General features: G+C 41.1%; 1 protein-coding gene across 1 annotated transcript in view; it reads left to right on the top strand.

Moving 5' to 3' along the window:
• The window catches only part of ed (echinoid), a 176588-nt gene that overhangs the window by 42065 nt on the left and 110832 nt on the right, over positions 1-23691 (top strand). The gene's annotated exons all lie outside the window — the stretch shown is intronic.

The raw sequence follows: 23691 nt of genomic DNA, 5'->3' as shown, positions 1-23691 counted from the left end.
CAAACGTATAAAAATATAACGATTTAGATCAATCTCGGCGTATCGACTGTCCTTAGTTAACAAACGTATAAAAATATAACGTTTTAGATCAATCTCGGGGTCATTCAGATATTTCTACCGTCCTTTTGAGGAAGACCAAACAGTAGAAGCTGTCAGTGAAAACATCTGTTCCAGCTTTCCACGAAAGGTGAATCGGCGATTGCAGCGTTGCTGCCTCTCACGGAAGGTTGTGGGCTGTGGGCGTGCAGGCCGAAAACTGATTTCGCTGGAGGGAACATCTAAGCTAAGGGCTAAGTCCTTACAGGTTAACGAACGCCTTTGTCCTCCCCAATTCATTGGGTGGGAATGTAATTCGCAGGGGGGTGGGGAAGGATATCCACAGTATTTTAACACCTGTCCCGTTTCCTTTCCGCTCTCGGCTGGTGTAAAGCGCCTCGGCTTCCATCCTGTGCGGCCGACAAAACTGTCACCAGGCTGCATTATTGTCAGTCAGTCAAATGCCCTAAGCGTGCACATGACAGGATCTTGGAAGAAACACTAGGTAACGTTTGTTGTGTTTATGACTAAAGCTTTTCAGTATGAAAGGGAAGTGCAAACTAATTGTTTCTATTCAAGTAGCCACACCGCATGAGGCAACCAGATGATGACGCAGGTTGGTCCTCCACCCTTTACCTAATGGTTTCTTAATGGCTGCGTGAAAAGTAAGTAACTGATTGGAAGTGTTTTTATGCGAACGATTCTCGTGGCTCTTAGGAACAAATGATTAGATCAGTAATAAGAAAAAGAACCTTTGTTCACCCTGCTCAGGTTTTCTGTGCATTAACATTCAAGTTCATTACAAGAATGCTTAGACTGAAGAAGGCTGAGGCAGCAAAGTCTTCGGCGCGAAAGTAGCTGATGGAATTTCTTTAAGGTTAGTCTCTGGTCACCTCTTAAGATAACTTCCATCTGCTTCATTGTTCCCTTGTTCTCATTGATAGATGTGTGTGTGTGTGTGTATGTGTCTGTGTCTCGGATGTATTATTGACTAGAATTCCCGTTTTGTTACCACATTCTTCTTGAGTCGTTTTTAGGTAATGACTCCATCCTACGTTTCCTGTATTTCAGGGCGGGGTTCTTTTAAAGCCCGCATTGTCTTATAATCCAGATAGCGGCGGTGTCTGCGCCAAGATCAAGAGAAAGAGAAGCGAGGTGCGCGCCTCCCCCGTACAGAGTAGAGAGAAACGAAACTAGAGCCTATTTGCAGTGGCAGTAGTGTTATGCTCTTGCAAGAAGACAGTTGAAAAAATAAACATACAGCGTACAAAGGAAGAATTGTACAAAAGTTTGGGCTAACCACCGTTTGAAAATGAAAGTAACTTAAACGGTTACTCTCTAATGCCGTTAGTTGCGTTTTCGTTGTCACATGTAGCGTTAATAGCAGAAGCCCTCACACACCCGAGCTCTCTTCAAGAAGTGGACAGACAGAGAGGGAGAGAGAGAGGGAGGCCTCCAGCAACTCAAGGAAAAAGAAATATTTCGCTTCTTCCATCCGAGAATACAATCCTTGACTTTCTCATTCCACATGCAGTGAAAAAATGCTATGTGGAGAAAGTCAAAACATCTAAATGAAGCACCTGGCAACCAACCAAAAGTCCTGAAAATACATAATGGGCTTTTCTCTTCCTGCGCCATTCGCCAAGCACCTTCATCCATCCTCACCGGGCGTCATATTCCAGAGATGTACAGTATACTAGTATCGCAGCAGCCCCCCTCCCCCCGATTTTTTTTTTTTTACTATACCGATTGGATGGAGGTGTGTTTTGGGTGTGGGAAACATGATGACATTATTTTCAAGAAAATCCTATGGTTAGTTTTTAAGATATGGCGTCTCGCTTTTTTCGGGGAAAGGTCCCGGGCTGGTGCAATACTCGGTTACTTCTAGGGAAAATGCTTGGAAACTGTCCATAACCTACACCTAGTCTTTATTTTTTCAGTCTTATTGGAGCAGTGATTTATCAGTTTTATATATATATATATATATATATATATATATATATATATATATATATATATATATATATATATATATATATACATATAGTTTGTCAGCCTGCAAATATAGCAGTATATAAAAACAACTTTGAGTATTACCCTGTGATTACAGCCTGCATCTTGTGTGTAGCACGCAGATTACCAACTTTTTTGCCATGGAGTGCTGCACTTAGAGCAGTGTTTGAAGCGCCTGTTCGAAAGAGTTTGAAAAGGCTGTCAGATGTTTTCCCGCGATGGTCATTTCCACTTTGGTTGTAGTTCTAACCAAGACGGAGTTCTGTCTCTGCTCTTTGCCCAGACGTGCCTATAGATGCTTACATTTCGATACTGGATTTGTTGATACTGTTTTTCATTTGGCATGAACAGTTTCCACCATAGATATGCAAGTAAGAGGTGACGGGTTGACTGCTTTCTTTAAGATGTAGATTCGGCTGTTGATTTCATTAAGGTAGAACTTCACACAAAACCTGCTGGTTTTGAATGCACATGTCACTTTTACTGACCGACATCCATTCCTGTTCTCCCTCAGTTCTAAGAAGTCTAAGCTGTGTGTGAGAATGTGGCAGCACCAGCGCTTGTATCCCTTCATTAGGTATTCATTATGATGGATGGACGAAGTGTGACCACCTGGCTTTTGTGCTCTGAGATTGTTCTATCAGATTCCAGAGCATCCCGACTGTTAAACTGCGCAGCATAAGTTTATTGCAGTTGGGAGGCAGGATGTGCTAAGTCCCGCACCCAGTAGAAATGCACTTCGTGACGCGTCCGAGCAGATGAGGGAGAATCCGACGCATTTCATGACGCGTCCTGGGAGATGAGGGAGAATCTGACGCATTTCATGACGCGTCGTAGGAGATGACGGAGAATCCGACAAGAGGCCCCTTGGCACCGGCGTAATCTGACGACTTATCCAATTGAAAATAAAAAAGAATACTTTACGCGTCTTCCTCTAAGCTCAGAGAAGCATGCAGATAAAGTATGGCTGATTTCATAAGGATGAAGTGAGGACGCCCTCTTCAAGAAATATAGCAGGTAGTTTGAAAAGACCTCAGATTCGTCGCTGAAGTGAGGATAAGTGCACACATGAAGTGAGTGAGAGGTGTGGTTTTCAGGTGGTGAGGAATGACTTAATATATTTTAGCCATATGATAAGGGCCTCATGATTTTTGTTTTGTTTTGTATTGTCCCACTCCGCCAAAGGCGCTCTGCGAAACCAGCAAACTCGATTCTTCATGTACTTGATGATACAGAGACATTCTGGGATTTTTCCATGTGGTGTACTCCTTATTAATTGTCAAATCCACAATGTCTGAGCACTCAGAAAAGAGGAATGTGTCATTTTTTCTTCAGCAACTTGATATTTTCAGTCCTCCTGTCATCGAGGGGAGCTTATTTTACCGTGTAGGAGCGGCAAATTTAAAGGCTTTGAGGCTGCATTCGAATTGCATCTTTGCTCAAACAACTCGAGACTATCTGTAGCCATATTTGTGTTGACTCCATCCTTTGCCTGTATGATACGCAGCAAGTCAGTCAGGTGTTTTGGACACCCAGTCTTGATAGACAGAAGAGTCATTGCACATTTTAAACATTAGCTTTGATGGGGAGTCATTGCAACTCGAACGATTCGCTGGTGCAGCACCCGTATTAATCTTGCCGCTCTTTTTTTTATATGTTTTGCAGTCTCCCAAGTTGAACCTTATGCAGATTCTTAGTTGCAAGTCCACTCTATTTTTAACACAGTCATAAGTTTTTTTTATAGAACACTCATCGAGATATCAACAAAAGCAACATTTTTGACATGATGGCCAATAACCCTCACAACATTTTTTATTTGGGTGCTAAGAGACGAATTAATATAGGAGCGCACATGGCCACGTACTTGGTCAGCGATCGCGACTTTATTACTATTTGTATTTAGCCGAAAATCACGAAGGTTTCTTAAATCGTTTTTCCCTCCTACCTACATAAATTCGGTTTTGTTTTGACTTCATTTCAGCTGCTTAAATGTTATACATTCCTTAACCCTGGCGATAACGTCATCCATTTTCTCTTCTGTATCTTGAATGTTACGTGAAAATAAAGTTGGGTGTCATCCGCAAGTAACATGAAGTTCCCAATCTGGACACACTATTTTTTCTTTCCGGTAACCTTTCTAATATTCGTATATGACACCAGTTGACCGAAAATCAGTGATAAGTTCAAGTAAAACTGTATAAGTATCAAAAGTATTTATCCTTCCTGATGACAAGTTGCTTGCTCAAGAATGACATTTCGAGCATTTTAGACAGATAAATTAGAAACGGGCCTGCCGATATAAACTTTAAATTTAACAGCCTTTTCCAGAGATGTAGCGAACTTCCGCTCAGAGATACTGACATTGTAACTTTCACTGATATATCGAAAAAGCAAGAATAATTAATTGTCCACTCCAACGAATTCGATATTGGCATCGGACCATTGCAAATTTCTTTTCTTTTTTAATAGTTCTAATAACATCATTATCTACACTATTAAATCTCGTTAGTCTTCTTGTTTCTGGTGCAGTATTTTTCTGGTCTACTTTAGAACCAACCTCGCTGCCAGTTGACCTATAAGAGAGAGAGAGAGAGAGAGAGAGAGAGGGGTATGGGTTGCATGTTCGCACCTTCATTGTATTATTATTTCACCAGAAATGACATTAGATGTTCGCAGTCGTGACGGTAGTACAGAACGTGTAATGATGGTCCCTTGCACTTCTCTCCACAAGCCTTCCCCTGTCCGTCTTCTCGTAGTTCCCGCTTCTTCTGACAGCCTTCTTCCACCTAGATCGCGGTCCTTCTCCGCAATTGGTGTGGGTGTCCCCGAAACTCCTGGGCATCTGTCGCACAACGGCAGGGTGTTGAGGATGATGAAGGTCATGTTTCATCATCAGTGCTGAGTTGGTTTGGTATGATCAATGAATTGAAGTTGTCTATTGATTTGTGGACTAAGTGTGTTTCTGATGATATATTTAAGCAGTCAGATTCTTACTTTCGCCGAATGTGTGTATGGTAGCAAGAGAATTAGTTGAATCAGTTACGGCTGCTGCCTTGGTGGATGAAAACCTGGAAGCTATAAAAGATCGTATTAGATTCGTCGGTGTACAGGAAGGTCGAATCCTGTTTCAAATGCATGATTTACTAATGGTTTGCTTTGGAAAACTTGAAGGATGACGTCCTTGCCTGAAAAAATGGATAAATTATTTCTTTAGCCGGATTTTGTACTTTATGGGCATCACATGAAAAACTGAAATGAGAACAATTTGAAAGGCCATTGTGCGACCCAGTGTTTTTGTGATCCGATATGAAGATCTGAGGGCTTTGTAGGCGTTGCCTGGAATCAGGGGACCGATTGACTGATCGCAGTGTGGCTCTCGGAACTTTTTGGGGACCCCTACTGCTTTGTTTGTGTCGTCTTGGAGTTTGTGCGCTTGATGCATCGATTGAGTTTCAATTTTTTGCGTTTTTTGTGCTCGCGCGCCCGTTTGATAGTTCGTGTAGCTTTACCAAATAAAAATGCAGATATTTGCTGTGATGTTCAAATGTTATTAGGGAGCGGTAATATGTGTCACATTTGTTTCTTGAGGCGGGAGGGACACCTTGTCGGGTGTGCGCCTTCTCTCACTTGTGTCAGTGGTGAGCCCTTGCGATTGTTGGAGGAAAACCACTTCTTCCTCGGTTTCAGTGGATTTCGTCCTCTGGGACTTTCTTTAGTAGAAAGAAAACTTCTGACACCACTTGGTAACTTTTGAGCTTTTGGGTTATATGTTATGACATTTTATGAGATTGGAAAATCTAGCGTTGTGATTCATTGTCAGGTTTAGAGTTAAACGCACACGGGGAAGCGAAATTGCCTGAGGGATCACTTTTATCTAAAGAGAATCGCAGTTTTTATCATAAATGATTTTACCTGCACTTGCGCGCATGACGTCATCAGAGGTGCCTAAGCGTGGAGTTTTCTAACGTTTAGCACGTTTCAACGTTCAGATACGATGCGTCATGTTGTAGTAGGTAAATGCGCGCTTATTATTCATTTGTAAATGCATGAGATGCGTCGCTCTTGATCTCTTTTGAGAAACTAATTGTACAACAATGAGGAATATGATATCATTTGCTACTCTGCTTTTACTATAAGGCAGAATAATCGAGACTTTCTTTTTCCAGAACATGCTCATTACCTTGGGGGAGAAACCTTGGCTCTTTTTTAGTCGGCTGAATGTAGAATGCATTCTAAGAACAATGCAATCGGTTGCAGCCATAAAGGTGGAAGAAAGTAGTTAGGTCGTGGTGAAATGTTTGGAGCGAAGTGCTTATTTGCTTATAAGACAGATTGATTACATCTCTCGAGACTCTGGTCGAGCATTGTCATTAAGAAGGAAGGGTTTCATTCCTGAAGATATGCGTCATGTATTGGTTTGTACACAATCGCCGCATCAACCCTTATTAACCTGAGTCATCTCAGCCTTGGAGGGAGGGAAGTTCATTTTTGCCCTCGTCAAGGAAGGTAATGGCACACCGTAGTTTAATTGTCGGATGTGGGATAAGAAATGTTAGCAGATACGGAACCATTGTCCCCCGTAATTGGTCACATGATAAGCCTTCATTGGCCCTTTGATTGTCGCTTTTTCCATTGTTATCTGCCGTCGTCCCAGTCGTTAAAGGAAGTGGATGACTTGCCATTGACACCAGAGTCGCAGGTTTGTTAACACACTGGGGTGGAAGAGTGTATACATAATTTCATACTCTGGGATCCCTAAGGAGAAATAAGATGTATAAAGCAAGGGGAACTAACCTACTTAGCCTTAAACTTAAGATACCGGGTGACGCAAGCTCTAGATCTTGGGTCACTTGTTGACTGGCTTTTGCTTTTACGGAGGCGTAAACCTTGTAAATGATTAAAGAAGGCAACTACTGGGCTGTCCAAGGTCTAGAGAGGTCTCGACTTGGTGCTGTCTGTTGTCGAGAATAACGAAGAGAGGAACAGTCAGATGGTGGTTTCACGACCCCGTTCCTTGAAGTAGCAGTTTATAAAGGGTATTAATGTGGTTGGAATACGCCCTCGCGGGAAAAGTAGAAATGTTGGTAGAATTCGAAGCGTTCCTTGATACGGTTGGGAAGTTTCACACGTTCTGCTCTTTTGTAGGATGCATGTTGAAAGGGCTTAGCACTGAATGAAAAAAAAATTACCCTTTTGTTTTCCATGTTTTACTACATCACCCACCTTGGTTTATAATCGTCTGTTATTGTGAATCACACAAGTGCAAAACCTACAGACTAAGAAATCCAAAGAGTTGTGCACCTCGACTCGAGAGTAGACCGGGTTTCACACAAAACAGGTTTTCTTAGAAACCAGGCGTGGATCAGGGCTAGGGACTGAACCCTACCGGTTGCCAAGACGACTCCTACGATGACTTCAGATTTATATAGATTGAATTAAGCTCGGGTTTTAGATTTGGTTCACAATTTCATCAGCTACTGTCTGTGCATTTGACAGGTTCAGCTTTATAATACCCACTTTAGATTGTTCCAATGCAATGCGGAATCTGCAGTATATTGGAATGGACAATATTCCATGGCCCAGAATAATTACTGCGGGACAGCTTCGTTTTGTAGCTCTACGTATTTTAATTTTGCTGCTTTTCTGTGCTGGTGTTGCAGCTGTGACGTTTCCCGCAGTCACTTGTTGTGCTCAGCTGCCTCGATGGAAGGCGATGGTGAGCCCAGTCTTGAAGGCGAGGGAGGTAGTTGGTGGTTCCTGGTTGCGAGCTGTGGCTTTTCTCTCTCTCTCTCTCTCTCTCTCTCTCTCTCTCTCTCTCTCTCTCTCTCTCTCTCTGGATTTACAGGTTGCGGGGAGGACTGCCTCCTCCTCCACCTCCATTTTGAAAGATTTAGTCTGAGTGGAGTCCAAAAAGACGAGGCTTAAATGCGTGTAGAGTGGGTCAGTTGGGAGAGTCCATTTCTTGACTTAGCGTTGTATGCACATCGCATCCCAAGGCTACCCATATTTTAATTAAGCTTCTGCAGCTTAATGGAGGGAATTTGTTCAGAAGAAAATAATAGAGTATTCTGCCGATGCAACATTTTTTCAGTACATTTCACCACACTCTCTAGGGGGTGCCCCCCTTTGAGAGCGACTGAGCAATCCTTCATGGGAAATGACCCTAACTGGTTTAAGTCGTGTACCTGTATGTTATGGTATTATTGGTTTTTTCATATGCCGCTGTGTTTCGTCCTACGGCGAGTGAAATAGAGTTCAAGCTGTAATACAAACGGACTTTCGGTAGCGTTGTTGTTATTGATACTGCATTTCGCGAATATTATAGTGACTACATTAGACGTTCTCTCTCTCTCTCTCTCTCTCTCTCTCTCTCTCTCTCTCTCTCTCTCTCTCTCTCTCTCTCTCTCTCTCCCAGTGTGTTATTCAAGAACTTAAGATGTTTTTTTTACATAATGTCTGTGAAAATTAATATTATAGCTATTATTTATACAACGTTTGTCACTGGCCTGTATGTAATGTGTTGAAAATAACTGGGATTATAGGCTTCCCAAGAGCAAAGCCCGTTCCAGCACAGGCGGGCTTAATCTAAAACAGCAATAGTGAGTAAGCATGAGAATTTGGGTCGTGTTTATTGGCTCGACAATGGTTTTAGATATGTAAACAATTACTTTGCCACAGAAATATCTAATTCTGTAGGACGCAGCAAGAGTACGCACAGATGGACTGCCGTGAACTTTGGTTTTACGGTAGAATAGCCTGAAGCGACTCTTCAGCTCCATTATTGGTGATTATAGGTCGTTATTCTCCCTCTCATGAGATCCAATAATGGTGATAATGATGGTGACGCTGACAACTGCGTAGAAGTCATTTTCATGTGCCGGGTGATCTGCTTTGTCGTCGTTGGGAGGTGTATGTTTTGTGTGTGCGTGTGTGCAAAGAGAGCCAGTGGAAGATTGAATGGTTTAAGTAACAATTCTGACTAACCTACTGTATATGGAAGGGAGCATTTTTCACGCCAGGAGGTCAGCATCGAACACGTGTGGAACAGAAATAAATTTCTGACTCACATCAGGATCGAACCCAGGTATTTCAGTTGAAAGACAAGACCGCTGCCAACCAAGTCATAAGAGAAGTTGGAACCTAAGCACCACTAACTTAGGCTTTACCTGGGCAAGCTAACTGCCTTGCATACCAGCATGTTTTCCCCAACTTCCCGACTCAGCAGCGAATTGTCCTTTCTGAGTCAGTATATATGTAATATACATATAATATATTTTAGATCCCAAAGAAATCATCTGAAAGTATCTGAACTGATGTTAAGGATAAAAAGCGAGGGTTAATGATTTATGGTTCCTTTTCTTTATCATGAGTTAATCAGGGTGATAGAATTTATTATATACGGCCAAAGTTAATTTTTAGTTTTTATTTTTTGTCTTAGTTGGTTTTTATTCAAATGTCTAGTAAAATTGGTAATTCTGGGGTTTCTTTTACGTTCGTTCCTATTCCTAGGTAATCGGCAGTGGGCAGTCGCTAAATGAATGCTTTAATAATTCCCACTGAAAAGGCTTTGACAGATGTGGCCCTTGGATGTATTTAATCTCATTCTCTCGATGAATGTTTTCTTTGTGTATTTTATTATAGCACTCACAACAAAGTCTTTTATTAGTTATTGATTTTGAAGACGCTTTCCCCTTCCCTTAATGGCACATCGAAGGCTTTATAGGAGTGTAGTTGGAGTCAGATTTTATCTTTTCCTCTTCGCCGCCTCGTGATTGATGCTGATCGTGCAGAGGGTCACGTGAGCGCTAACTTGACCATCATCTTTTTCTGTCGGTCTGCGACTTCATAAGACCTCTGCAGCGTAGTTAAGGTCTGGAAAAAATGTCGCGTGATTTACCGAGGTTCGTCCCATATTTGCCATTTCTCTAAGTTGGGACATATTATTGGCTTTATGGAGCTGTGAACAACTTGAGAAGCCTGGTTTCACCCTCCATCTCCGAGCGCCGGTACAGTAGCGAAACTAACCTGGAATACCGACGCCGTATACCTGGCGTGACCCGGTTTTTAGTCTTCTTCAAATGATATGGACAGGTTTTTGTTGGCTCCAACTAGACGTATTATGCTGGTTGCCGGGAAGGGGGGGTGGGGGTTGAGTTTTTGCGCCTGGTTTGAGGTTGAAATGTTTGGGTGCCGCTGTGTTTCTCTCGAGTAGAAGAGTAATTTGTGCGGAGGTAAATAATCGCTCAACTGTTTGGTTACTGGAGATAGGAAAAGTTTCATTTGCATTATAGCTTTGGCAAATGGTGTTTGCCTGCCCTTGTCCGCTGACAGGTTCTACAGGGAAGTTGTCACAAGTACATTGCATACCATGTCACAAGTACATTGCATGCCATGTCCGGAATTTGAAGCGGAGAGCGTGGCGTTAAGATAAGTCTTTTACATCACTGTACAAGTTCATTTAGTCATTTTGCTCAATTTATTTTCATAAAAACAGACTAAAACCCAAATTCACCAGAAAAAGAACCAAAAATATTGTGCGTAACACTGCTTGCACACACAGACATCATCATAAACACACACCTACCACGGCGGAGAAAAAGGTGAGCCGCTGTTGAAAATGGTGGTGGCATGTGAGTGATGCAACGAAGTCTTGCGTTTGTGGCTCATACTTTTTTTCTTTATTTGGAATAAAGTATGAATGTGCTTATTAATGTTAGGATCGGGTGAAGTGTGTCATGAGCCTTTGAATGGTGGCGCCTTTTAGCCTATTCTGAGGACCTATCAGCCAACGAGCTCTGTGTGAGTGTGGCTGATGCTGAGTGAAGAAATGCCACAGTGGGATTCACTCCAGGAGTGCTTATTGAGGGCTTGTCATTTGGCGCTTTATTGTGGAGTCGAAAGAGGTCTTTGTAGTTGCCGGCATTTTGATTTCGAATCCCCTTCCAGTCTGAGAATTGAAGATTTGTTCATATAACTGATTGTTTAGCCGTTACTTGTCCGTTTGAACTTTGACATTCTAAGTGGGAACAGTGACGGGTTGCTAAATGAGCGTCTTGGTGATGCCGACCGGCTTGTACGGACATACATTGTTTGTGGTTGCATATACCAGGTCCTAATGCACCCCCCGCCCACCTTCTCTTTAGTTACGCCATGTCTTTATACCAAAACCCAATGAATTTTAAAACAACTCAATTTTACTTAATTTATTTTGAATTTTAATCTATATACCTTTTTAGTGAGTATATATGGAAACATGAGTACGGTATAAATGTATTTATTGCATGAGTGTGTACCAGTATGAGAGCGTATGCCTTTGTGCAACTTTTAATTTCCTTTTCATTCATTCATCTCCATACCGAGTGACCTATTTGGTCCCAGTGCTAGGCTTCTAGCCTAGACCTGTCATTTCATCCAATTCCTTCGGGCCAGCCCTATGAGAGCTGATAGTCAGCTCAGTGGTCTGGTTAAACGTTTTCAATAATAATAATAATAATAATAATAATAATAATAATAATAATAATAATAATAATAATGACAAAAAGACACGGTGCACAAAACCGCATTGAGGTCAAGCGTCCGTGTTGCATAGAAGGTGCGCCGTTGAGATTGAAAGGTCGCTTCCACTCTTTAATCCGAAACTACGTTTCATCATTGAGTTATAAACGCAAGATTGATGCTAGGATTTTTACCTCCATTGAAAGTGACTCGTAGGTATAATAAATCATTTCCTGGCCATGCCATTTGATCTCCGTTGCCAATGTACTCCTAACCTGTGTTTGAGGTCGAATCACTCCTGTTGAGATATCTGGAACTGGCGTAGAATGTACTCTGCCTTACTTGTTATCGGGTGAACACATTCAGATAGAAGTAATCAACGAGAGAAATTTTTCATTGGCCGAACCCGACGAGAAATGTCAGTGAGTTGAAATGATCAGTGCCCTTGTATATGTTAAGGCCTATAATAGTTCATCCATCCTTTTCTCCTGGTCTAAATCTGAGGGTCGTTTCAAGAGCAACACCCTTATTCCAGTTTCAGGACTTTGCACGAACCCATGAGGGGGAAACTTTTGAAGTTCCTGTAAAAGAAATGAAGAACTTGGTGCATGGTCACTTCGCTGCTCCAGTCTCCGCCTGCTTCTCCTACCAGCCCCCTCTCCCACCCGGCTCCCCCAACTCCCAAATCCCTCCATAGCTCATTGCCACAAACTTTCCCCAACTTTCTCTATTCGTCTCGCGTCATCATTTTTCGAGGGGTTGCCATGTCGGTCGTCTCTGTCGATGTGGAAGCGACTTCTGTGGATATGGCATTGTCGGCTCCATAATCTACGCGTTGTGGAGTAGTCGCTGTAATGATTGTTAGGCGACTCGCACCAGTCTGTCATTATTTGCTGGTAACTCATGAAAAGTCTCTATTTATTGTTATAGTAGAAGACACCGGTATATCATGTAGAGTGAATATATGGCGAAAATATTGTTGGATATTGCAGCGCCCTCTCTCCTTGTCGCATTGTTAGGATTTGTGAAGGTTTAATGCTCCAATGACTTGGGATGTCGCTATGAAAATATGTTGGGCCTTGGATGAATCCCAGGCCTTCTTCTTCTTCTTCTTCTTCTTCTTCTTCTTCTTCTTCTTCTTCTTCTTCTTCTTCTTCTTCAGTGTTTTGTGCTTTGAAGGCTATTTCACGTGACCAAGGAGTTCACTTTTTCCGCTCTGAGGCTTATTTTGTCTTTCTGCTATGTTTAAAGCGACATTTCGGTCATTGTGAAGTTGATGCCTCATTAAGAGGATTTTAAACTAGTTAAGCGTAGAAGTTTGCGATTGATGCATTGTGACCCTAAAGGCCGCCTCCGCCTCCTCCGCCTCCTCCTCCTCCTCCTCCTCCTCCTCCTCCTCCTCCTTCTTGGTAGGAGACCTTTGATTGCCTTCGTCGTTGCCAGTGATGACAGTGTTTCGTGGGGGTGGAGGATTGGGGATGGGCGATGGGGACGGGGATGGGGGTGGCTGTTGAAGAACAGATTGGGTGTCCTGAAGTTACTGAAGTTTGTCCTGTGTAAATGCAGTGGTTGTTGATCATCCATCTAGACATCTTGTTCGAGTGTGTATTGATATGCATTGATCATCTTGACCTACAAAGTCCCTGAATTGAGAGAGTGACGCTTAACTCTGCATTTCAAATATTTTCTTTTAGACACATTTTTCGTGAAGATATATTGGAGTTGCGACGACAGAGCTCTGTACAGGTCGTAGGCGCTGTGTATTTATACCCAGTATGCAGGTACTAAAGGATAAATATACTTGTGGCCTTGGATTCCTCATGTCAACATCCCAGACCCCCCCCCCCCTCCCTCTTCTTCTTCTTCTTCTTCTTCTTCTTCTTCTTCTTCTTCTTCTTCTTCTTCTTCTTCTTCTTCTTCCGCCGTCTACACAGCCGCCTTATCCTGTCGAGTTAATAATGGTGATGTCACAGGCCTTCATCATTTTCATTCTCTTCTTACCCCGTTCCCACCTCTCTCTCCCTCCATCTCCTCTTCCCTCCCTCCGGTCATGTTTCGTAAAACCACCTCCACCAATGGGGGATATCGCCAGCGGTGGGCAACCTCTCCTCCTCCTCACATGATGATACCTTGTCTCTGGCGAGCATTACTGATGCGATGCTCTTGAAACTCTTTCATTTTGTATTTCCCTATTACGTTTTTTCAGAAATTTTTGCATCACAAGACTCCTTTTGAAGGGCATTGCTGACTGAAAGTGAATGACAGCAACCGTCCGGTTAGTGATTGCTCTTATACCAAATAAAGAATAGTATTGAGCAGTGCTGCGAGTTTTTCTCTTTCCCAGATTTGACTTTTATATTTTCTATTGAAAATCCTCGATTAAAGAGAGAGAGAGAGTCTTTGATGGAAGTGTAGTTTGATTGCAGCACAGCACTGGGGACAAACAGTTGCCCATCTGCATTCCAGATTTCTGCTTATAATAGCTGTTATTAAAAACAAAACATGTATCTGTTACACAGAGTCTACTTAATTTTAAAATGTCTGGAACAGGTATGGAAAAAAACATATTTATTTAGTTTCCTATTTAAAAATTCGAGCAGATCTAAAACAGGTACACTAGTGAATAAACGTTGTACGTCAGAACTAATCACATGACAATTTTGGTTACTTTGTACACTTTGAACTACACTTACAAATTCAGTTGAATTAGTAATATGGGAGTTAGATATGGTTCCTACAAGTGAGTTTAACAAATTTACGAGAAATTTAGAAAAAGAATATTGTACACTTCCTTTTGTGCCGATAATAGGTCGCATGGGATAACCATCTTTGTGTGTCTTGACTACTCCGTATAAGGAAGGTAGTTTGGCATTGGGATGTTTGAATTTGTTGATGAGTTGTTGATTATCTCCAAGAATATTCCTGAGGCTTCTGTGAAACTTTGCGTTGTCTCTTTCTACAGGATTGGATGTTAGCTGTCATAGTTGTGTTGGTCGCTCAATATGGTCATTTATCCTCATAAGTGTGTTTATCTAAGATGACAATCGTCTTAGCCTTATCTGCTTTGGTAAAGACCCACGAAGATGGTTATCCCATGCGACCTATTATCAGCACAATAGGAAGTGTACAATATTCTTTTTCTAAATTTCTCGTAAATTTGTTAAACCCACTTGTAGGAACCATATCTAACTCCCACATTACTAATTCAATTGAGTTTGTAAGTGTAGTTCAAAGTGTACAAAGTAACCAAAATTGTCATGTAATTAGTTCTGATGTACAAAGTTTATTCACTTGTGTACCAGTTTTAGATCTGCTTGAGTTTTTAAATAGGAAACTAAATAAATATGTTTTTTTCCATACCTGTTCCAGACATTTTAAAATTTAGACTTTGTGCAATAGATATACTTTTTATTTTTAATAGCTGTTATAAGCAGAAATTTGGAATGCAAATGGGCAACTGTTTGTCCCCAGTGCTGTCAAACATATACATGGAATTCTATGAAACTCGAATTGCCAGTAGCATATTGCCAGATGATGTTGACTGGGTTAGATACGTAGATGACACTTTTACAGTTTGGAGTGTAAACCACGGCATTGACAAATTTCTTTCCGATCTTAACTCCTTAGTACCATCAATAAAATTCACCATAGTACCATCAATAAAATTCACCATGGAGAAAGAAACAAATAACTCAGTAAACTTCTTAGACACTAATGTAATACGAACAGACAATAGCCTGAAATTCAAAAATCACAGAAAAGCTACAAATAACAAATTTATGATCGATGCAAAATCGACTCAGACGCGTAATGTTAAATAGAAGGCTTTGAGATCTCATTTTCTAAGAGCACTTAGGCTAGTTAGCCGCGAGTATTGGGACGAAGAGTTTAGTAATGTCACCAGAATTGGCATAAAGCCCCACTTTTCAATGAGGGAAATAGAAGAATGTTTATTCCTAGCTAAACAAACGTACTATAGATCAAGCGCCAAAAAAGGAATATGATATGAGTCATACTTTGGTTTTCCCTTTCCACCCTTCATTCAGTGATATTGTTTATCCTATAAGAATATTCAACTTTAAAACGGTCTTTTCTTACTCCAACAAAATAGGAAAGACACTCGTTTGAAACAGCCCCTAATAAGGTGGTGTGGTGTATAAAACACCTTGTGAACGTGGCAAATTCTACCTGGGACAAACCGGAGAAGATATTAATAGGAGAATTTCCCAACATCGATATTGTGTAAGAACAAATTCTCCGAACAGCCTTGTTAATTTACACGTGCAAAACTGTGGCTGTCCTATTCTTTGGAACAAAACAGAAATATTATTCAAAGATAAAGATATGATGAGAAGAAAGTTGTAAGAAGCGGCTTGCGTAAGTTTTAGCAAACGAAAAACTTCAATATTAGTCAGGGCATATATAAATTAGACCCTTTTTTTCCTTCACAGTTTCACAACAGTACAGATTCAGAGAGAGGTTTTAAATGACCCAAACCTATCACCAAATCGTTGAATAGTTCTCTCTTTTAACTTTTCTGAATTGTTAATTCTTGACCATTTGTTTATGTTCTTTTATTTTATTTTATTTTTCCTGTGAGAAACAGTCTGAGTTTTATGTATGTACTTAGCCTGTTTGGTTGTAAAAAAAAAAAGCTCTTGAAGAGGCCTGGCGGAAGCGAAATTATCGATCTATTAGAGTGTTTTATTCGCTTTTCTCCTGTGGACTATATAATATATATATATATATATATATATATATATATATATATATATATATATATATATATATATATATATATATATATATATATATATATATATATATATATATATATATATATATATATAATTAGTAAATTTTCAGTTACACTGATTGTACGTTAACTTTGCTTTTGAGAAAATTTAGTGCATTCCTTTTTCTTTTTCGTTTTGTATTGTCCCACTCCGCCAAAGGCGCTCTGCGAAACCAGCAAACTCGATTCTTCATGTACTTGATGATAACAGAGACATTCTGGGATTTTTTCATATGGTGTACTCCTTATTAATTGTCAAATCCACAATGTCTGAGCACTCAGAAAAGAGGAAAGTGTCAATTTTTCTTCAGCAACTTGATATTTTCAGTCCTCCTGGCATCGAGGGGAGCTTATTTGACAGTGTAGGAGCGGCAAATTTAAAGGCTTTGAGGCTGCATTCGAATTGCATCTTTGCTCAAGCAACTTGAGACCATCTGTAGCCATATTTATGTTGACTCCATCCTTTGCCTGTTTGATACGCAGCAAGTCAGTCGGGTATTTTGGACACCCAGTCTTAGTAGACAGCATAGTCACTGCACATTTTAAACATTACTCTAGCTTTGATGGGGAGTCAGTGCAACTCGAACGATTCGCTGGTGCAACACCCTTATTAATCTTGCCGCTCTTTTTTGATACATATATTTTTTATGGAACATTCGTCAAGATACTCTTTGTAACGAAGACATCATTTCTGCGATCGGGACTACAGGACACTCATATTTAGACGAAAGCCGCCAACCTTTCTTAGTAATCGTTTTTCCTTCCTACCAACACAGATCAGTTTTTACTCATTTCAGCGGTTTAATGTATCCATTCCATAACTTTTATGTTCTCCTTTGATTCTTGATTATTAGGTAAAAATAAAGTTGGAGCTATCTGCAAATAGCTTGAATTCTACCCCATGTCCCTCTAGTATGTTTGACACTCCAGTCGTGTAAATATAAAATATAATTAGACCCAATACATTTCTTTATGGTAGTTTAAATTAAATGTTTCTTGAGTATGAGTTCCCAATCTGCACACAATATTTTCTGTCTCACAGGTGGTCTTTCAAAAACTAAAAATCTTCTTTGGTAATACCGAGTAACTGTTAAATCATTTAGAAGTTCATAAGCAAGTGTATCAATAGATCATTGACAACAAAGCATACAGCAGTCCCTATGTAATGTAATTGTCTGTAAGCTGACATTTATAATTTCCAGATATTTCTTTAATCTTGATCGAATTTCCCGGCAAATGGCACTTCTGATGTTACTGTAGAGTGTGCGGAACTTTTCTGAAGTTAATAAATGTTCCTCGTGCGTCTAATGAACGAAGTCAGTCATGATTGTGTGCACTGCAGTTGTGAAACTTGCGGTTTTGCCGTGTGACGAATTTTATGCTTTGCTTAAACAGCCTCTTTTTTTTTTTTTATCTCAGCCGTGTTCTAATTGTTCTGTGCAGGGCTATTGTCCCTTGCTCCGCTCTCTCGGCTGCATCTCTTCCTGCCCATCTCCTTTCCTTGTGTCAGCGATTCTTTCTTTGGACGGGTCTTAATGCCTTTGGCGCTGTCTCTACGTCTTCCTGTTGAACTTTGCCCCCCTCGTACAATCGTGAGAAACGGTATCAGTAGCAGTGTGTATGTTCCCGCGCTCTTGCGCGCGCTCTCACGTGTAAGGACATTTCTAGCAGGCATTGATGGGGCCGAAACCATTCCGTAGATCATATCACCTTCATGGCAGTTACGTGTGTTTGTGCGGATGTTTGTGTTTTTGAAATTCGAATGCACAAACTGTCTTGTAATTTGGAACTCGGCTGTTTAATGCCTTCGTCTGTCCCTAGAATTAGAAATGAAAAAGCTCCCATTTAGTGATCGTCATACAGGGAGTCAGATGTTAAAAATTAGATCATTTCAGTAAATTGCAACATTCGCTATCATTTTCGTCATTTTGTCCTCGTTGGCCACCGGTTTTGGCCACGGGCATGGCAAAGCTTCAACCTTCTTCGTCCTGGGTTATTGGTGGAGGGAGTTAGTAGATAGGACTGTGGGATTACCGGCGAAGGGCCATCGTGTCAGGTAGGCATCTTCCAGCTGTCGCCACCAATTATTTCAGATGTTTAGAATGGTTTTAAACCGATGACGACGGATTTCGGGAGTTTTGGGGCAGGAAGCGAAATGTCTTGTACAGTCCGAGTGGAAATGTTTTGCATTTTTTGTGCCTTTCTTAAAAGTCGTCTTCGTGTTTTATTCAGTCGATATATGCATTAGGCTTAGCATTAGTAAGTGGATAGTCTTCCTGCAGACGTGTTTAAGTCTGTTCAGGTGTTTCAACTTGGTTTCGGGCATTTCCCGCCCCTTTATGTGTAAGAATCGGGTGTAGTGAAGTTTGTTTTACTTCTGAGGGAATTTTTTTTATCTTATTATAATAAGGATTTTTTGTTCTGGATTCCCGTGAACAGCATTTAGATCGGGGGTGGGCTCTCAGCCTTTTAGCTGTTTTATAATCATAAATAAAGTAAAAAGATAGTTATGTTTTAGATTACGAAAGAAGATTTCTTCCTCCAAGCAATTTTTAATTGAGTATTGGCGGAATTTAAATTTTAACGCAGCCGACATCTTGAAGAAGAGAGGCCATTATTACAATATCTTGTCTTGACCACAAACCATTAGGACGTGATAAGGGAGGAGAGCTCTCCGATTTTGGACACTACACAACGCCTCTCTCTCTCTCTCTCTCTCTCTCTCGATGACGGTGGAGTGTAAGGAACGCAGGTGTTGTCGGGGAAAGGGTAGGGGTCAGGGAGGGATAAAGAACACGGCTGGTTTGGAGATGTGGGGGCGATGGTTTGGGTCGAATTCTTAAGACTTGCGTTGGACACGACGAGGCTGCGCTGCATCATAATACACTGTTTTCATTGGGCAAATGCAGGTGAAGGGGTAGGAGGTCTTTACAGTAAATGTCATGGTAGTTTTAGTGGTGTCTTTTTTACTTTTCGCTATTTGAAGTTTATTTAATTTGTACGTGATTTGACTACCTACCCAGCACTAAGCATTCCTTGAGGAGCAGGATTTGAACATCTGGACGGGGAGAAGATTACGGATTCTGGATTCTGGTCGCTGTTCCGGCACTTCTGGTGGAGGCCTTTTCTGATCATTATAGGAAGCGAATTACTCTCCTCCCTAGGCAGAAATAGCTAATTCTCCGCCGCAATAAGCTTGAGGGGTGTTTGGAATCATACATATCGTGTATGTATATATGATTCCAAATCATACACACACACGCACGCATCCACACACAGTGGAACGAGCACCAGATGGTTTAATAAATTGCTTTCGGCACGTTGCTGGTGAAGGGGCATTTTATGCGAGCTTCCGACGCATAGATTGCCCGTATGTGAAATTACTCAAGGTCTAGAGAGTATAGGCTCTAGACCTTGAAATTACTGGTGAGAGAAGTTTCCTTCTTAAGAATGAATGCCATTGTTTGTGTGGAGTGGGTCAGGGGACTTAAGTCTTGTCTCAAGAACCTCAGGCCCTGCTTAGAAAAACTGACCGCGCAGACCAGGAAGTTTGGCTTCGCTCATCTTGTAACCTCAGTTTCTAGCTGAGAGAGAGAGAGAGAGAGAGAGAGCGCTAGGGGCGAATCGAATAATCAATTCGTGATGCCTATACCGTATGGGTAAACGAGAAATGAATAGCTCGATTGTGAATAAAATGGTCGATAATGATCGTTTAGTAATATTAGTAGTAGTCATCAATTTTATGGTTGGGTTGTTAGTAAGTAAAAAGGCTCGCAGTGACCATGTATCATTTAAAAGTTAACAAAGCAAATATTGTGACCACCTTCACATTATGAATCTGCTGTTTGTTTTCTAAATATTTGTTCATTGTGTGCGTGTAAGGCAGTCAACGAGGGGAGGGGGATGCTGGAGGCTCGGGGTATTACCAATGAGTGTCTGGGCTCTTTTAGGAAGATCTGTGATTCAGGAGGGGGTTTTAAGCCCAGCAACATAGCAGTTTCCACCCGTACCTTCCCTAAACCGCAAAGCCAAGCTTCGGCTACTCACACAAACATACGCCAAGAATGTGGGTAGCAACTCTCTCTCTCTCTCTCTCTCTCTCTCTCTCTCTCTCTCTATATATATATATATATATATATATATATATATATATATATATATATATATATATATATATATATATATATATATATATATATATATATATATATATATATATATATATATATATATATATATATATATATATATATATATATATATATATATATAGTGTGTGTGTGTGTGAATTTTGTTTATTTTTGCGTGTAGAATTTGGACATTTCGATTCCATTTTAACCATTAATTGAAAGGAAAGGAGGAATTGTTTCTTATTCAATATGATTAATATTTCGTGTTTTGCAATATTGCTTGCGGAGTTTGAGCTCTTTGGCAATTATGAATAGGTTCATGCCATGGAAGGCTTACGATGATATAGTGCAGGATTTTGTAACCTCATGGGTCGGGAATCCCTCACTTCTGTTGTTCGACCAACAGGTATTTTTGAGGGTCAAGCCTCTGGGGCGCTCGGAGTTCAGTGCCCTTTTGCTATGAGGCCTCCATCGGCTCATGCTAGGAAACAGGTTTCTTCGGAGTGTACACGAACATTTTTTTTTTTCATGTGATTCAGTGCGGATCTCTCTCTCTCTCTCTCTCTCTCTCTCTCTCTCTCTCTCTCTCTCTCTCTCTCTCTCTCTCTGTTTTTTATAGCTTTTACTGTTTACTGTTATTAGTTTAGACGTAAGTCGGGTAACTATTTATGCTGAAGAAGCGAGACTTGAGAAAGGGTAAAGGGCGTTTTAATAATCTTGGTAACTGGTGATTTCAACGCTGCGACACAGTTATCTCGAGACGCGGTCTGAGTGACGTTGTTGCTCTATTGGATAGCTAGCGGTTTCAAGCCCGATGTTATGAGTCAGTCCTTGGGAGTGCACTTTAACATACAGGGTGATAGCCGAGAGGCCTGCGTCACATCCGTATTCCTGTTGAAATTCAGTACAAAAGAATGTTTAACATATGTGGTAAAAGAACAGCCTTCATCTTGAGGGTCTGTCTGTTTCGTAGAACACAAGGGAGGGGTCCCAGCCGGATGGCCACATCCTCTGTGACGTTCTCAATTTCCCGGCATCGCCTCCAGTGAACAGAACTGGAGGTTTCCATGTTGGCGATCACACACGATCATGGCATTGAACACTGTTGCACTGCATTCATTGACATTTATTGTGGTGGTGCAAGATCGTGTTGCTATTTTTTCTAGGGCTTGTCTGCAAGAAGGTCATTTACTCGAAGCTCTCGAGTTCACTACAGGGGACTTACTCAAATCCTAAATAAAAGCCGTCGACACTATAGCTTTTGCTCATCTCTTACATTCACAACCCAAACGATCTGAGTTGAGCAAACACCCCCTCTTTTCTTTGTTATACAGAGGAGTTACAGTAGGACAGCCAGGTTGAGTGACTGGAATATCATGTGACATGCCTCAACACTTCTTCGGTTTCCTACGTCAGGATGTTGTGGCCACATGCTTGGGTTAAAGTCTCGGTCGCCAGATGGCTCTCTCTCACATTGTGCTGTTGTCTTCCTTCGTTTGCTTTTCCCCTTTCCTCTCCCTAGCCCATATTTCCCTTAGCTTCAGTACTGTCGAAAAATGTAGGCTTAGTTTGTTTATGTAGATCGGTGCAGTATGGTCTCAAGTGCAACAGTGATTAAGTGTAAAATCGCTCATTACTGTTAGTAATAAGCTTGATCTTTGCCAAGTTTTACGAGTTGTTCAGTCTAAAGGCCTGTCGTCTTTCAATTTAAATGTACTCCTTTTTTTTATCACTACTGACGTATAGGGGAGGCATTGTCATTAAGTTGATCGGAAAGACCTCATCTGTTAAAAAAAGAAACGTCCTGGGTCCTAAGGAAGGAAAGGCGCCGTTCTTTTTGCCGTTGGTTTGGATGAAGTGCTTGTTTACTGGGCCATGAACAGTGAAGCATATTCTTCATCTGTCACCGTCAACCCTAGCCCCCCCCCCCTTACACAAACCCACCCGCACTTTCTCCTTTTCCAGAGTCCCCCCCCTCCCTCCCTCACCCTCTCTCCACTTTTCCCCCACCGACCTTAACTGGATAACTATATTATCTTAGAAGCAGGTGGCTGTCTGGTGGGTGGTTGGGCCTGTAGATAGGTGGTGAGAATAAGGAAAGGTGAAAAGAGAATTTCATGCGTGGAAAAATCACACACAAATTGATGCGGTTTCTGTCCAATATCAGTGTTGACAGTGTAATCCCGGATTATATTTTTTTCCATATGTTACAAGGAACCAAAAATGTTATTGTATGAGAAAGTGAAAATGAGTTGCAGCTTATGAATGGTCTTATTCTTAGTAAGGGAGGTTCAGTTTATGTCAATTATGACCATTGGTCTCTCGCTCAAAATGATTTTTTGATGGATCATTGTTGAAGAACGTCGGGACGACTCATTCTTTAGCGTCCGGGAAGGCAGCCGAAGTTCGCTTGACTAATCGGAAGTCTTTTTGGGCTTCATTGGAAAACATTTCATTCATTGATGGGTCTCTCTCTCTCTCTCTCTCTCTCTCTCTCTCTCTCTCTCTCTCTCTCTCTCCAGTTTTGATGTACGCTGCTACCCTTATAGGCTACGTGAGACCCCTCTCCAGAGGGACACAAAAAGGGTTATAATTATTTGGTGTTAAATAGGAGCGCTTTCTTTCTTGGGCTGAGATGAAGGGGAGCCTTTCTAGGGGTATTAGGTATTAAACTTTAGAAATGCGAACAGACTACCACGAGGCATTTTTTGTCACTCCGACATAAACGATTAGGAACCCTTTTTAGTGTTTGATACTTAATATATAGCAGCATAATATTGACTCGCCGTTTCCTATTTATAATTTGGAAACAACCCAAGTCCCGGGAATCATAGCAGGGGTGCCAAAATCTCCTGGTTTTGAAATGCCAAGGTTTAAATTGAAAATATGATTTAGATTGTAAGGATAGAATGCGCAAAAATGAATTCGAGTTTTGGATTGGACATAATCAAACGAATGAGCTATACGAAAAAATAATGGATGAATTTTATATATGGAATTACTGAGTGTTAAAGATGAAACATCAGAAATATGAGAGTCAGGCGATAGAAATTCTTAAGTTGGCAGGAACAATGAAGGTATGGAGGATGGAGTGAGCCAGGGGAACCAGGGAGAGACTGTAAATGACAACAGGGTGCAGTTGATTGGCTTTTGTGCTACCAAGTTTAGTAATTGAGTGCTCTCTTCCCACAAAATATCCATACATTCATTTTGAAGTCTCCA

The sequence above is a fragment of the Macrobrachium rosenbergii genome, chromosome 19 (genome assembly GCF_040412425.1).
Source record: "Macrobrachium rosenbergii isolate ZJJX-2024 chromosome 19, ASM4041242v1, whole genome shotgun sequence".
Lineage (NCBI taxonomy): Eukaryota > Metazoa > Arthropoda > Malacostraca > Decapoda > Palaemonidae > Macrobrachium > Macrobrachium rosenbergii.
The sequence above is the reverse complement of the archived record's forward strand: the minus strand, read 5'-3'. Positions and strand labels throughout refer to the sequence as shown.